At 46.5% G+C, this 16,094-nt stretch overlaps 1 protein-coding gene across 2 annotated transcripts in view; it reads left to right on the top strand.

The window, feature by feature from the left end:
- LOC110516471 (laminin subunit alpha-5) overlaps positions 1-16,094 on the top strand; it is a 252,929-nt gene that overhangs the window by 188,464 nt on the left and 48,371 nt on the right. The gene's annotated exons all lie outside the window — the stretch shown is intronic.

The raw sequence follows: 16,094 nt of genomic DNA, 5'->3' as shown, positions 1-16,094 counted from the left end.
GTCTTACTGAGTCTATAGGAACATTAGCCTGCTGGTCTTACTGAGTCTATAGGAACATTAGCCTGCTGGCCTTACTGGGTCTATAGGAACATTAGCCTGCTGGTCTTACTGAGTCTATAGGAACATTAGCCTGCTGGCCTTACTGAGTCTATAGGAACATTAGCCTGCTGGTCTTACTGAGTCTATAGGAACATTAGCCTGCTGGTCTTACTGAGTCTATAGGAACATTAGCCTGCTGGTCTTACTGAGTCTATAGGAACATTAGCCTGCTGGTCTTACTGAGTCTATAGGAACATTAGCCTGCTGGCCTTACTGAGTCTATAGGAACATTAGCCTGCTGGTCTTACTGGGTCTATAGGAACATTAGCCTGCTGGTCTTACTGGGTCTATAGGAACATTAGCCTGCTGGTCTTACTGAGTCTATAGGAACATTAGACTGCTGGCCTTACTGAGTCTATAGGAACATTAGCCTGCTGTCCTTACTGGGTCTATAGGAACATTAGCCTGCTGGTCTTACTGGGTCTATAGGAACATTAGCCTGCTGGCCTTACTGAGTCTATAGGAACATTAGACTGCTGGCCTTACTGAGTCTATAGGAACATTAGCCTGCTGGTCTTACTGAGTCTATAGGAACATTAGCCTGCTGGCCTTACTGAGTCTATAGGAACATTAGCCTGCTGGCCTTACTGAGTCTATAGGAACATTAGCCTGCTGGCCTTACTGAGTCTATAGGAACATTAGCCTGCTGGCCTTACTGAGTCTATAGGAACATTAGCCTGCTGGCCTTACTGAGTCTATAGGAACATTAGCCTGCTGGTCTTACTGAGTCTATAGGAACATTAGCCTGCTGTCCTTACTGAGTCTATAGGAACATTAGCCTGCTGGCCTTACTGGGTCTATAGGAACATTAGCCTGCTGTCCTTACTGGGTCTATAGGAACATTAGCCTGCTGTCCTTACTGGGTCTATAGGAACATTAGCCTGCTGGTCTTACTGAGTCTATAGGAACATTAGCCTGCTGGTCTTACTGAGTCTATAGGAACATTAGCCTGCTGGTCTTACTGAGTCTATAGGAACATTAGCCTGCTGGTCTTACTGAGTCTATAGGAACATTAGCCTGCTGGTCTTACTGAGTCTATAGGAACATTAGCCTGCTGGTCTTACTGAGTCTATAGGAACATTAGCCTGCTGGTCTTACTGAGTCTATAGGAACATTAGCCTGCTGGTCTTACTGGGTCTATAGGAACATTAGCCTGCTGGCCTTACTGAGTCTATAGGAACATTAGCCTGCTGGCCTTACTGAGTCTATAGGAACATTAGCCTGCTGGCCTTACTGAGTCTATAGGAACATTAGACTGCTGGCCTTACTGAGTCTATAGGAACATTAGCCTGCTGTCCTTACTGGGTCTATAGGAACATTAGCCTGCTGGTCTTACTGGGTCTATAGGAACATTAGCCTGCTGGCCTTACTGGGTCTATAGGAACATTAGCCTGCTGGCCTTACTGAGTCTATAGGAACATTAGCCTGCTGACCTTACTGAGTCTATAGGAACATTAGCCTGCTGGTCTTACTGAGTCTATAGGAACATTAGCCTGCTGTCCTTACTGAGTCTATAGGAACATTAGCCTGCTGGTCTTACTGAGTCGATAGGAACATTAGCCTGCTGGCCTTACTGAGTCTATAGGAACATTAGCCTGCTGGTCTTACTGAGTCTATAGGAACATTAGCCTGCTGGCCTTACTGAGTCTATAGGAACATTAGCCTGCTGGTCTTACTGAGTGGATAGGAACATTAGCCTGCTGGTCTTACTGAGTCTATAGGAACATTAGCCTGCTGGCCTTACTGAGTCTATAGGAACATTAGACTGCTGGCCTTACTGGGTCTATAGGAACATTAGCCTGCTGGTCTTACTGAGTCTATAGGAACATTAGCCTGCTGGCCTTACTGAGTCTATAGGAACATTAGCCTGCTGGTCTTACTGAGTCGATAGGAACATTAGCCTGCTGGCCTTACTGAGTCTATAGGAACATTAGCCTGCTGGTCTTACTGAGTCTATAGGAACATTAGCCTGCTGGTCTTACTGGGTCTATAGGAACATTAGCCTGCTGGTCTTACTGAGTGGATAGGAACATTAGCCTGCTGGTCTTACTGGGTCTATAGGAACATTAGCCTGCTGGTCTTACTGAGTCTATAGGAACATTAGCCTGCTGGCCTTACTGAGTCTATAGGAACATTAGCCTGCTGGTCTTACTGAGTCTATAGGAACATTAGCCTGCTGGTCTTACTGAGTCTATAGGAACATTAGACTGCTGGTCTTACTGAGTCTATAGGAACATTAGCCTGCTGGCCTTACTGAGTCTATAGGAACATTAGACTGCTGGTCTTACTGAGTCTATAGGAACATTAGCCTGCTGGTCTTACTGAGTCTATAGGAACATTAGACTGCTGGCCTTACTGAGTCTATAGGAACATTAGCCTGCTGGCCTTACTGGGTCTATAGGAACATTAGCCTGCTGGCCTTACTGGGTCTATAGGAACATTAGCCTGCTGGTCTTACTGAGTCTATAGGAACATTAGCCTGCTGGTCTTACTGAGTCTATAGGAACATTAGCCTGCTGGTCTTACTGAGTCTATAGGAACATTAGCCTGCTGGCCTTACTGAGTCTATAGGAACATTAGCCTGCTGGCCTTACTGAGTCTATAGGAACATTAGACTGCTGGCCTTACTGAGTCTATAGGAACATTAGCCTGCTGGTCTTACTGAGTCTATAGGAACATTAGCCTGCTGGCCTTACTGAGTCTATAGGAACATTAGCCTGCTGGCCTTACTGGGTCTATAGGAACATTAGCCTGCTGGCCTTACTGAGTCTATAGGAACATTAGCCTGCTGGCCTTACTGGGTCTATAGGAACATTAGCCTGCTGGTCTTACTGGGTCTATAGGAACATTAGCCTGCTGGCCTTACTGAGTCTATAGGAACATTAGCCTGCTGGTCTTACTGAGTCTATAGGAACATTAGCCTGCTGGCCTTACTGGGTCTATAGGAACAGTAGCCTGCTGGCCTTACTGAGTCTATAGGAACATTAGCCTGCTAGTCTTACTGGGTGGATAGGAACATTAGCCTGCTGGCCTTACTGAGTCGATAGGAACATTAGCCTGCTGGTCTTACTGGGTCTATAGGAACATTAGCCTGCTGGCCTTACTGAGTCTATAGGAACATTAGCCTGCTGGTCTTACTGAGTCTATAGGAACATTAGCCTGCTGGCCTTACTGAGTCTATAGGAACATTAGACTGCTGGTCTTACTGAGTCTATAGGAACATTAGCCTGCTGGTCTTACTGAGTCTATAGGAACATTAGACTGCTGGCCTTACTGAGTCTATAGGAACATTAGCCTGCTGGCCTTACTGGGTCTATAGGAACATTAGCCTGCTGGCCTTACTGGGTCTATAGGAACATTAGCCTGCTGGTCTTACTGAGTCTATAGGAACATTAGCCTGCTGGTCTTACTGAGTCTATAGGAACATTAGCCTGCTGGTCTTACTGAGTCTATAGGAACATTAGCCTGCTGGCCTTACTGAGTCTATAGGAACATTAGCCTGCTGGCCTTACTGAGTCTATAGGAACATTAGACTGCTGGCCTTACTGAGTCTATAGGAACATTAGCCTGCTGGTCTTACTGAGTCTATAGGAACATTAGCCTGCTGGCCTTACTGAGTCTATAGGAACATTAGCCTGCTGGCCTTACTGGGTCTATAGGAACATTAGCCTGCTGGCCTTACTGAGTCTATAGGAACATTAGCCTGCTGGCCTTACTGGGTCTATAGGAACATTAGCCTGCTGGTCTTACTGGGTCTATAGGAACATTAGCCTGCTGGCCTTACTGAGTCTATAGGAACATTAGCCTGCTGGTCTTACTGAGTCTATAGGAACATTAGCCTGCTGGCCTTACTGGGTCTATAGGAACAGTAGCCTGCTGGCCTTACTGAGTCTATAGGAACATTAGCCTGCTAGTCTTACTGGGTGGATAGGAACATTAGCCTGCTGGCCTTACTGAGTCGATAGGAACATTAGCCTGCTGTCCTTACTGGGTCTATAGGAACATTAGCCTGCTAGTCTTACTGGGTGGATAGGAACATTAGCCTGCTGGCCTTACTGAGTCTATAGGAACATTAGCCTGCTGGCCTTACTGAGTCTATAGGAACATTAGCCTGCTGGCCTTACTGAGTCTATAGGAACATTAGACTGCTGGCCTTACTGAGTCTATAGGAACATTAGCCTGCTGGCCTTACTGAGTCTATAGGAACATTAGCCTGCTGGCCTTACTGAGTGGATAGGAACATTAGCCTGCTGGCCTTACTGAGTCTATAGGAACATTAGACTGCTGGCCTTACTGAGTCTATAGGAACATTAGCCTGCTGGCCTTACTGAGTCTATAGGAACATTAGCCTGCTGGCCTTACTGAGTCTATAGGAACATTAGCCTGCTGGCCTTACTGAGTCTATAGGAACATTAGCCTGCTGGCCTTACTGAGTCTATAGGAACATTAGCCTGCTGGCCTTACTGAGTCTATAGGAACATTAGCCTGCTGGTCTTACTGAGTCTATAGGAACATTAGCCTGCTAGTCTTACTGGGTGGATAGGAACATTAGCCTGCTGGCCTTACTGAGTCGATAGGAACATTAGCCTGCTGGCCTTACTGAGTCTATAGGAACATTAGCCTGCTGGCCTTACTGAGTCTATAGGAACATTAGCCTGCTGGCCTTACTGGGTCTATAGGAACATTAGCCTGCTGGCCTTACTGGGTCTATAGGAACATTAGCCTGCTGGCCTTACTGGGTCTATAGGAACATTAGCCTGCTGGCCTTACTGGGTCTATAGGAACATTAGCCTGCTGGTCTTACTGAGTCTATAGGAACATTAGCCTGCTGGTCTTACTGAGTCTATAGGAACATTAGCCTGCTGGTCTTACTGAGTCTATAGGAACATTAGCCTGCTGGCCTTACTGAGTCTATAGGAACATTAGCCTGCTGGCCTTACTGAGTCTATAGGAACATTAGACTGCTGGCCTTACTGAGTCTATAGGAACATTAGCCTGCTGGTCTTACTGAGTCTATAGGAACATTAGCCTGCTGGCCTTACTGAGTCTATAGGAACATTAGCCTGCTGGCCTTACTGGGTCTATAGGAACATTAGCCTGCTGGCCTTACTGAGTCTATAGGAACATTAGCCTGCTGGCCTTACTGGGTCTATAGGAACATTAGCCTGCTGGTCTTACTGGGTCTATAGGAACATTAGCCTGCTGGCCTTACTGAGTCTATAGGAACATTAGCCTGCTGGTCTTACTGAGTCTATAGGAACATTAGCCTGCTGGCCTTACTGGGTCTATAGGAACAGTAGCCTGCTGGCCTTACTGAGTCTATAGGAACATTAGCCTGCTAGTCTTACTGGGTGGATAGGAACATTAGCCTGCTGGCCTTACTGAGTCGATAGGAACATTAGCCTGCTGGCCTTACTGAGTCTATAGGAACATTAGCCTGCTGGCCTTACTGAGTCTATAGGAACATTAGCCTGCTGGCCTTACTGAGTCTATAGGAACATTAGCCTGCTGGCCTTACTGAGTCTATAGGAACATTAGACTGCTGGCCTTACTGAGTCTATAGGAACATTAGCCTGCTGGCCTTACTGAGTCTATAGGAACATTAGCCTGCTGGCCTTACTGAGTCTATAGGAACATTAGCCTGCTGGCCTTACTTAGTCTATAGGAACATTAGCCTGCTGGCCTTACTGAGTCTATAGGAACATTAGCCTGCTGGCCTTACTGAGTCTATAGGAACATTAGCCTGCTGGTCTTACTGAGTCTATAGGAACATTAGCCTGCTAGTCTTACTGGGTGGATAGGAACATTAGCCTGCTGTCCTTACTGGGTCTATAGGAACATTAGCCTGCTGGCCTTACTGGGTCTATAGGAACATTAGCCTGCTGGCCTTACTGGGTCTATAGGAACATTAGCCTGCTGGTCTTACTGAGTCTATAGGAACATTAGCCTGCTGGTCTTACTGAGTCTATAGGAACATTAGCCTGCTGGTCTTACTGAGTCTATAGGAACATTAGCCTGCTGGCCTTACTGAGTCTATAGGAACATTAGCCTGCTGGCCTTACTGAGTCTATAGGAACATTAGACTGCTGGCCTTACTGAGTCTATAGGAACATTAGCCTGCTGGTCTTACTGAGTCTATAGGAACATTAGCCTGCTGGCCTTACTGAGTCTATAGGAACATTAGCCTGCTGGCCTTACTGGGTCTATAGGAACATTAGCCTGCTGGCCTTACTGAGTCTATAGGAACATTAGCCTGCTGGCCTTACTGGGTCTATAGGAACATTAGCCTGCTGGTCTTACTGGGTCTATAGGAACATTAGCCTGCTGGCCTTACTGAGTCTATAGGAACATTAGCCTGCTGGTCTTACTGAGTCTATAGGAACATTAGCCTGCTGGCCTTACTGGGTCTATAGGAACAGTAGCCTGCTGGCCTTACTGAGTCTATAGGAACATTAGCCTGCTAGTCTTACTGGGTGGATAGGAACATTAGCCTGCTGGCCTTACTGAGTCGATAGGAACATTAGCCTGCTGTCCTTACTGGGTCTATAGGAACATTAGCCTGCTAGTCTTACTGGGTGGATAGGAACATTAGCCTGCTGGCCTTACTGAGTCTATAGGAACATTAGCCTGCTGGCCTTACTGAGTCTATAGGAACATTAGCCTGCTGGCCTTACTGAGTCTATAGGAACATTAGACTGCTGGCCTTACTGAGTCTATAGGAACATTAGCCTGCTGGCCTTACTGAGTCTATAGGAACATTAGCCTGCTGGCCTTACTGAGTGGATAGGAACATTAGCCTGCTGGCCTTACTGAGTCTATAGGAACATTAGACTGCTGGCCTTACTGAGTCTATAGGAACATTAGCCTGCTGGCCTTACTGAGTCTATAGGAACATTAGCCTGCTGGCCTTACTGAGTCTATAGGAACATTAGCCTGCTGGCCTTACTGAGTCTATAGGAACATTAGCCTGCTGGCCTTACTGAGTCTATAGGAACATTAGCCTGCTGGCCTTACTGAGTCTATAGGAACATTAGCCTGCTGGTCTTACTGAGTCTATAGGAACATTAGCCTGCTGGCCTTACTGGGTCTATAGGAACATTAGCCTGCTGGCCTTACTGAGTCTATAGGAACATTAGCCTGCTGGTCTTACTGAGTCTATAGGAACATTAGCCTGCTGGTCTTACTGAGTCTATAGGAACATTAGCCTGCTGGTCTTACTGAGTGGATAGGAACATTAGCCTGCTGGCCTTACTGGGTCTATAGGAACATTAGCCTGCTGGTCTTACTGGGTCTATAGGAACATTAGCCTGCTGGTCTTACTGAGTGGATAGGAACATTAGCCTGCTGGCCTTACTGGGTCTATAGGAACATTAGCCTGCTGGTCTTACTGAGTCTATAGGGACATTAGCCTGCTGGTCTTACTGAGTCGATAGGAACATTAGCTTGCTGGTCTTACTGGGTCTATAGGAACATTAGCCTGCTGGCCTTACTGAGTCTATAGGAACATTAGCCTGCTGGTCTTACTGAGTCTATAGGAACATTAGCCTGCTGGTCTTACTGAGTCTATAGGAACATTAGCCTGCTGGTCTTACTGAGTGGATAGGAACATTAGCCTGCTGGTCTTACTGGGTCTATAGGAACATTAGCCTGCTGGCCTTACTGGGTCTATAGGAACATTAGCCTGCTGGCCTTACTGAGTCTATAGGAACATTAGCCTGCTGGCCTTACTGAGTCTATAGGAACATTAGCCTGCTGGCCTTACTGAGTCGATAGGAACATTAGCCTGCTGGCCTTACTGAGTCTATAGGAAGATTAGCCTGCTGGCCTTACTGAGTCGATAGGAACATTAGCCTGCTGGCCTTACTGAGTCGATAGGAACATTAGCCTGCTGGCCTTACTGAGTCTATAGGAAGATTAGCCTGCTGGCCTTACTGAGTCGATAGGAACATTAGCCTGCTGGCCTTACTGAGTCGATAGGAACATTAGCCTGCTGGCCTTACTGAGTCTATAGGAACATTAGCCTGCTGGCCTTACTGAGTCTATAGGAACATTAGCCTGCTGGCCTTACTGGGTCTATAGGAACATTAGCCTGCTGGTCTTACTGAGTCTATAGGAACATTAGCCTGCTGGTCTTACTGAGTCTATAGGAACATTAGACTGCTGGCCTTACTGAGTCTATAGGAACATTAGCCTGCTGGCCTTACTGAGTCTATAGGAACATTAGCCTGCTGGTCTTACTGAGTCTATAGTAACATTAGCCTGCTGGTCTTACTGAGTCTATAGGAACATTAGCCTGCTGGCCTTACTGGGTCTATAGGAACATTAGCCTGCTGGCCTTACTGAGTCTATAGGAACATTAGCCTGCTGGTCTTACTGAGTCTATAGGAACATTAGCCTGCTGGTCTTACTGAGTCTATAGGAACATTAGCCTGCTGGTCTTACTGAGTGGATAGGAACATTAGCCTGCTGGCCTTACTGGGTCTATAGGAACATTAGCCTGCTGGTCTTACTGGGTCTATAGGAACATTAGCCTGCTGGTCTTACTGAGTGGATAGGAACATTAGCCTGCTGGCCTTACTGAGTCTATAGGAACATTAGCCTGCTGGTCTTACTGAGTCTATAGGAACATTAGCCTGCTGGTCTTACTGAGTGGATAGGAACATTAGCTTGCTGGTCTTACTGGGTCTATAGGAACATTAGCCTGCTGGCCTTACTGAGTCTATAGGAACATTAGCCTGCTGGTCTTACTGAGTCTATAGGAACATTAGCCTGCTGGTCTTACTGAGTCTATAGGAACATTAGCCTGCTGGTCTTACTGAGTGGATAGGAACATTAGCCTGCTGGTCTTACTGGGTCTATAGGAACATTAGCCTGCTGGCCTTACTGGGTCTATAGGAACATTAGCCTGCTGGCCTTACTGAGTCTATAGGAACATTAGCCTGCTGGCCTTACTGAGTCTATAGGAACATTAGCCTGCTGGCCTTACTGAGTCGATAGGAACATTAGCCTGCTGGCCTTACTGAGTCTATAGGAACATTAGCCTGCTGGCCTTACTGAGTCGATAGGAACATTAGCCTGCTGGCCTTACTGAGTCGATAGGAACATTAGCCTGCTGGCCTTACTGAGTCTATAGGAAGATTAGCCTGCTGGCCTTACTGAGTCTATAGGAACATTAGCCTGCTGGCCTTACTGAGTCGATAGGAACATTAGCCTGCTGGCCTTACTGAGTCTATAGGAACATTAGCCTGCTGGCCTTACTGAGTCTATAGGAACATTAGCCTGCTGGCCTTACTGGGTCTATAGGAACATTAGCCTGCTGGTCTTACTGAGTCTATAGGAACATTAGCCTGCTGGTCTTACTGAGTCTATAGGAACATTAGACTGCTGGCCTTACTGAGTCTATAGGAACATTAGCCTGCTGGCCTTACTGAGTCTATAGGAACATTAGCCTGCTGGTCTTACTGAGTCTATAGGAACATTAGCCTGCTGGTCTTACTGAGTCTATAGGAACATTAGCCTGCTGGTCTTACTGAGTCTATAGGAACATTAGACTGCTGGCCTTACTGAGTCTATAGGAACATTAGCCTGCTGGCCTTACTGGGTCTATAGGAACATTAGCCTGCTGGCCTTACTGAGTCTATAGGAACATTAGCCTGCTGGCCTTACTGGGTCTATAGGAACATTAGCCTGCTGGTCTTACTGGGTCTATAGGAACATTAGCCTGCTGGCCTTACTGAGTCTATAGGAACATTAGCCTGCTGGTCTTACTGAGTCTATAGGAACATTAGCCTGCTGGCCTTACTGGGTCTATAGGAACAGTAGCCTGCTGGCCTTACTGAGTCTATAGGAACATTAGCCTGCTAGTCTTACTGGGTGGATAGGAACATTAGCCTGCTGGCCTTACTGAGTCGATAGGAACATTAGCCTGCTGTCCTTACTGGGTCTATAGGAACATTAGCCTGCTAGTCTTACTGGGTGGATAGGAACATTAGCCTGCTGGCCTTACTGAGTCTATAGGAACATTAGCCTGCTGGCCTTACTGAGTCTATAGGAACATTAGCCTGCTGGCCTTACTGAGTCTATAGGAACATTAGACTGCTGGCCTTACTGAGTCTATAGGAACATTAGCCTGCTGGCCTTACTGAGTCTATAGGAACATTAGCCTGCTGGCCTTACTGAGTGGATAGGAACATTAGCCTGCTGGCCTTACTGAGTCTATAGGAACATTAGACTGCTGGCCTTACTGAGTCTATAGGAACATTAGCCTGCTGGCCTTACTGAGTCTATAGGAACATTAGCCTGCTGGCCTTACTGAGTCTATAGGAACATTAGCCTGCTGGCCTTACTGAGTCTATAGGAACATTAGCCTGCTGGCCTTACTGAGTCTATAGGAACATTAGCCTGCTGGCCTTACTGAGTCTATAGGAACATTAGCCTGCTGGTCTTACTGAGTCTATAGGAACATTAGCCTGCTAGTCTTACTGGGTGGATAGGAACATTAGCCTGCTGTCCTTACTGGGTCTATAGGAACATTAGCCTGCTGTCCTTACTGGGTCTATAGGAACATTAGCCTGCTAGTCTTACTGGGTGGATAGGAACATTAGCCTGCTGGTCTTACTGAGTCTATAGGAACATTAGCCTGCTAGTCTTACTGGGTGGATAGGAACATTAGCCTGCTGGTCTTACTGAGTCTATAGGAACATTAGCCTGCTGGTCTTACTGAGTCTATAGGAACATTAGCCTGCTGGCCTTACTGGGTCTATAGGAACATTAGCCTGCTGTCCTTACTGAGTCTATAGGAACATTAGCCTGCTGGTCTTACTGAGTCTATAGGAACATTAGCCTGCTGGTCTTACTGAGTCTATAGGAACATTAGCCTGCTGGTCTTACTGGGTCTATAGGAACATTAGCCTGCTGGTCTTACTGAGTCTATAGGAACATTAGCCTGCTGGTCTTACTGGGTCTATAGGAACATTAGCCTGCTGGCCTTACTGGGTCTATAGGAACATTAGCCTGCTGTCCTTACTGAGTCTATAGGAACAGTAGCCTGCTGGCCTTACTGAGTCTATAGGAACATTAGCCTGCTGTCCTTACTGAGTCTATAGGAACATTAGCCTGCTGGCCTTACTGGGTCTATAGGAACATTAGCCTGCTGGCCTTACTGAGTCTATAGGAACATTAGCCTGCTGTCCTTACTGAGTCTATAGGAACATTAGCCTGCTGGCCTTACTGGGTCTATAGGAACATTAGCCTGCTGGTCTTACTGAGTCTATAGGAACATTAGCCTGCTGGTCTTACTGAGTCTATAGGAACATTAGCCTGCTGGCCTTACTGGGTCTATAGGAACATTAGCCTGCTGGCCTTACTGGGTCTATAGGAACATTAGCCTGCTGGTCTTACTGAGTCTATAGGAACATTAGCCTGCTGGTCTTACTGAGTCTATAGGAACATTAGCCTGCTGGCCTTACTGAGTCTATAGGAACATTAGCCTGCTGTCCTTACTGGGTCTATAGGAACATTAGCCTGCTGGTCTTACTGAGTCTATAGGAACATTAGCCTGCTGGTCTTACTGAGTCTATAGGAACATTAGCCTGCTGGTCTTACTGGGTCTATAGGAACATTAGCCTGCTGGTCTTACTGAGTCTATAGGAACATTAGCCTGCTGGTCTTACTGGGTCTATAGGAACATTAGCCTGCTGGTCTTACTGAGTCTATAGGAACATTAGCCTGCTGGTCTTACTGAGTCTATAGGAACATTAGCCTGCTGGTCTTACTGAGTCTATAGGAACATTAGCCTGCTGGTCTTACTGGGTCTATAGGAACATTAGCCTGCTGGTCTTACTGAGTCTATAGGAACATTAGCCTGCTGACCTTACTGAGTCTATAGGAACATTAGCCTGCTGGTCTTACGGAGTGGATAGGAACATTAGCCTGCTGGTCTTACTGAGTCTATAGGAACATTAGCCTGCTGGTCTTACTGAGTCTATAGGAACATTAGCCTGCTGGTCTTACTGAGTCTATAGGAACATTAGCCTGCTGGTCTTACTGAGTCTATAGGAACATTAGCCTGCTGGTCTTACTGAGTCTATAGGAACATTAGCCTGCTGGTCTTACTGAGTCTATAGTAACATTAGCCTGCTGGTCTTACTGAGTCTATAGGAACATTAGCCTGCTGGCCTTACTGGGTCTATAGGAACATTAGCCTGCTGGCCTTACTGAGTCTATAGGAACATTAGCCTGCTGGTCTTACTGAGTCTATAGGAACATTAGCCTGCTGGTCTTACTGAGTCTATAGGAACATTAGCCTGCTGGTCTTACTGAGTCTATAGGAACATTAGCCTGCTGGTCTTACTGGGTCTATAGGAACATTAGCCTGCTGGTCTTACTGAGTCTATAGGAACATTAGCCTGCTGGTCTTACTGAGTCTATAGGAACATTAGCCTGCTGGTCTTACTGAGTCTATAGGAACATTAGCCTGCTGGTCTTACTGGGTCTATAGGAACATTAGCCTGCTGGTCTTACTGAGTCTATAGGAACATTAGCCTGCTGACCTTACTGAGTCTATAGGAACATTAGCCTGCTGGTCTTACGGAGTGGATAGGAACATTAGCCTGCTGGTCTTACTGAGTCTATAGGAACATTAGCCTGCTGGTCTTACTGAGTCTATAGGAACATTAGCCTGCTGGTCTTACTGAGTCTATAGGAACATTAGCCTGCTGGTCTTACTGAGTCTATAGGAACATTAGCCTGCTGGTCTTACTGAGTCTATAGGAACATTAGCCTGCTGGTCTTACTGAGTCTATAGTAACATTAGCCTGCTGGTCTTACTGAGTCTATAGGAACATTAGCCTGCTGGCCTTACTGGGTCTATAGGAACATTAGCCTGCTGGCCTTACTGAGTCTATAGGAACATTAGCCTGCTGGTCTTACTGAGTCTATAGGAACATTAGCCTGCTGGTCTTACTGAGTCTATAGGAACATTAGCCTGCTGGTCTTACTGAGTGGATAGGAACATTAGCCTGCTGGCCTTACTGGGTCTATAGGAACATTAGCCTGCTGGTCTTACTGGGTCTATAGGAACATTAGCCTGCTGGTCTTACTGAGTGGATAGGAACATTAGCCTGCTGGCCTTACTGGGTCTATAGGAACATTAGCCTGCTGGTCTTACTGAGTCTATAGGAACATTAGCCTGCTGGTCTTACTGAGTCGATAGGAACATTAGCTTGCTGGTCTTACTGGGTCTATAGGAACATTAGCCTGCTGGCCTTACTGAGTCTATAGGAACATTAGCCTGCTGGTCTTACTGAGTCTATAGGAACATTAGCCTGCTGGTCTTACTGAGTCTATAGGAACATTAGCCTGCTGGTCTTACTGAGTGGATAGGAACATTAGCCTGCTGGTCTTACTGGGTCTATAGGAACATTAGCCTGCTGGCCTTACTGGGTCTATAGGAACATTAGCCTGCTGGCCTTACTGAGTCTATAGGAACATTAGCCTGCTGGCCTTACTGAGTCTATAGGAACATTAGCCTGCTGGCCTTACTGAGTCGATAGGAACATTAGCCTGCTGGCCTTACTGAGTCTATAGGAAGATTAGCCTGCTGGCCTTACTGAGTCGATAGGAACATTAGCCTGCTGGCCTTACTGAGTCGATAGGAACATTAGCCTGCTGGCCTTACTGAGTCTATAGGAAGATTAGCCTGCTGGCCTTACTGAGTCGATAGGAACATTAGCCTGCTGGCCTTACTGAGTCGATAGGAACATTAGCCTGCTGGCCTTACTGAGTCTATAGGAACATTAGCCTGCTGGCCTTACTGAGTCTATAGGAACATTAGCCTGCTGGCCTTACTGGGTCTATAGGAACATTAGCCTGCTGGTCTTACTGAGTCTATAGGAACATTAGCCTGCTGGTCTTACTGAGTCTATAGGAACATTAGACTGCTGGCCTTACTGAGTCTATAGGAACATTAGCCTGCTGGCCTTACTGAGTCTATAGGAACATTAGCCTGCTGGTCTTACTGAGTCTATAGTAACATTAGCCTGCTGGTCTTACTGAGTCTATAGGAACATTAGCCTGCTGGCCTTACTGGGTCTATAGGAACATTAGCCTGCTGGCCTTACTGAGTCTATAGGAACATTAGCCTGCTGGTCTTACTGAGTCTATAGGAACATTAGCCTGCTGGTCTTACTGAGTCTATAGGAACATTAGCCTGCTGGTCTTACTGAGTGGATAGGAACATTAGCCTGCTGGCCTTACTGGGTCTATAGGAACATTAGCCTGCTGGTCTTACTGGGTCTATAGGAACATTAGCCTGCTGGTCTTACTGAGTGGATAGGAACATTAGCCTGCTGGCCTTACTGAGTCTATAGGAACATTAGCCTGCTGGTCTTACTGAGTCTATAGGAACATTAGCCTGCTGGTCTTACTGAGTGGATAGGAACATTAGCTTGCTGGTCTTACTGGGTCTATAGGAACATTAGCCTGCTGGCCTTACTGAGTCTATAGGAACATTAGCCTGCTGGTCTTACTGAGTCTATAGGAACATTAGCCTGCTGGTCTTACTGAGTCTATAGGAACATTAGCCTGCTGGTCTTACTGAGTGGATAAGAACATTAGCCTGCTGGTCTTACTGGGTCTATAGGAACATTAGCCTGCTGGCCTTACTGGGTCTATAGGAACATTAGCCTGCTGGCCTTACTGAGTCTATAGGAACATTAGCCTGCTGGCCTTACTGAGTCTATAGGAACATTAGCCTGCTGGCCTTACTGAGTCGATAGGAACATTAGCCTGCTGGCCTTACTGAGTCTATAGGAACATTAGCCTGCTGGCCTTACTGAGTCGATAGGAACATTAGCCTGCTGGCCTTACTGAGTCGATAGGAACATTAGCCTGCTGGCCTTACTGAGTCTATAGGAAGATTAGCCTGCTGGCCTTACTGAGTCTATAGGAACATTAGCCTGCTGGCCTTACTGAGTCGATAGGAACATTAGCCTGCTGGCCTTACTGAGTCTATAGGAACATTAGCCTGCTGGCCTTACTGAGTCTATAGGAACATTAGCCTGCTGGCCTTACTGGGTCTATAGGAACATTAGCCTGCTGGTCTTACTGAGTCTATAGGAACATTAGCCTGCTGGTCTTACTGAGTCTATAGGAACATTAGACTGCTGGCCTTACTGAGTCTATAGGAACATTAGCCTGCTGGCCTTACTGAGTCTATAGGAACATTAGCCTGCTGGTCTTACTGAGTCTATAGGAACATTAGCCTGCTGGTCTTACTGAGTCTATAGGAACATTAGCCTGCTGGTCTTACTGAGTCTATAGGAACATTAGACTGCTGGCCTTACTGAGTCTATAGGAACATTAGCCTGCTGGCCTTACTGAGTCTATAGGAACATTAGCCTGCTGGCCTTACTGGGTCTATAGGAACATTAGCCTGCTGGCCTTACTGAGTCTATAGGAACATTAGCCTGCTGGTCTTACTGAGTCTATAGGAACATTAGCCTGCTGGTCTTACTGAGTCTATAGGAACATTAGCCTGCTGGTCTTACCGAGTGGATAGGAACATTAGCCTGCTGGTCTTACTGGGTCTATAGGAACATTAGCCTGCTGGCCTTACTGGGTCTATAGGAACATTAGCCTGCTGGCCTTACTGAGTCTATAGGAACATTAGCCAGCTGGCCTTACTGAGTCTATAGGAACATTAGCCTGCTGGCCTTACTGAGTCGATAGGAACATTAGCCTGCTGGCCTTACTGAGTCTATAGGAAGATTAGCCTGCTGGCCTTACTGAGTCGATAGGAACATTAGCCTGCTGGTCTTACTGAGTCGATAGGAACATTAGCCTGCTGGTCTTACTGAGTCTATAGGAACATTAGCCTGCTGGTCTTACTGAGTCTATAGGAACATTAGCCTGCTGGTCTTACTGAGTGGATAGGAACATTAGCCTGCTGTTCTTACTGAGTCTATAGGAACATTAGCCTGCTGGTCTTACTGAGT

Source organism: Oncorhynchus mykiss, chromosome 9, assembly GCF_013265735.2.
Source record: "Oncorhynchus mykiss isolate Arlee chromosome 9, USDA_OmykA_1.1, whole genome shotgun sequence".
Classification (NCBI taxonomy): Eukaryota; Metazoa; Chordata; class Actinopteri; order Salmoniformes; family Salmonidae; genus Oncorhynchus; species Oncorhynchus mykiss.
Note: the sequence above shows the minus strand (reverse complement) of the source record. Positions and strands in the feature narration are given on the sequence as shown.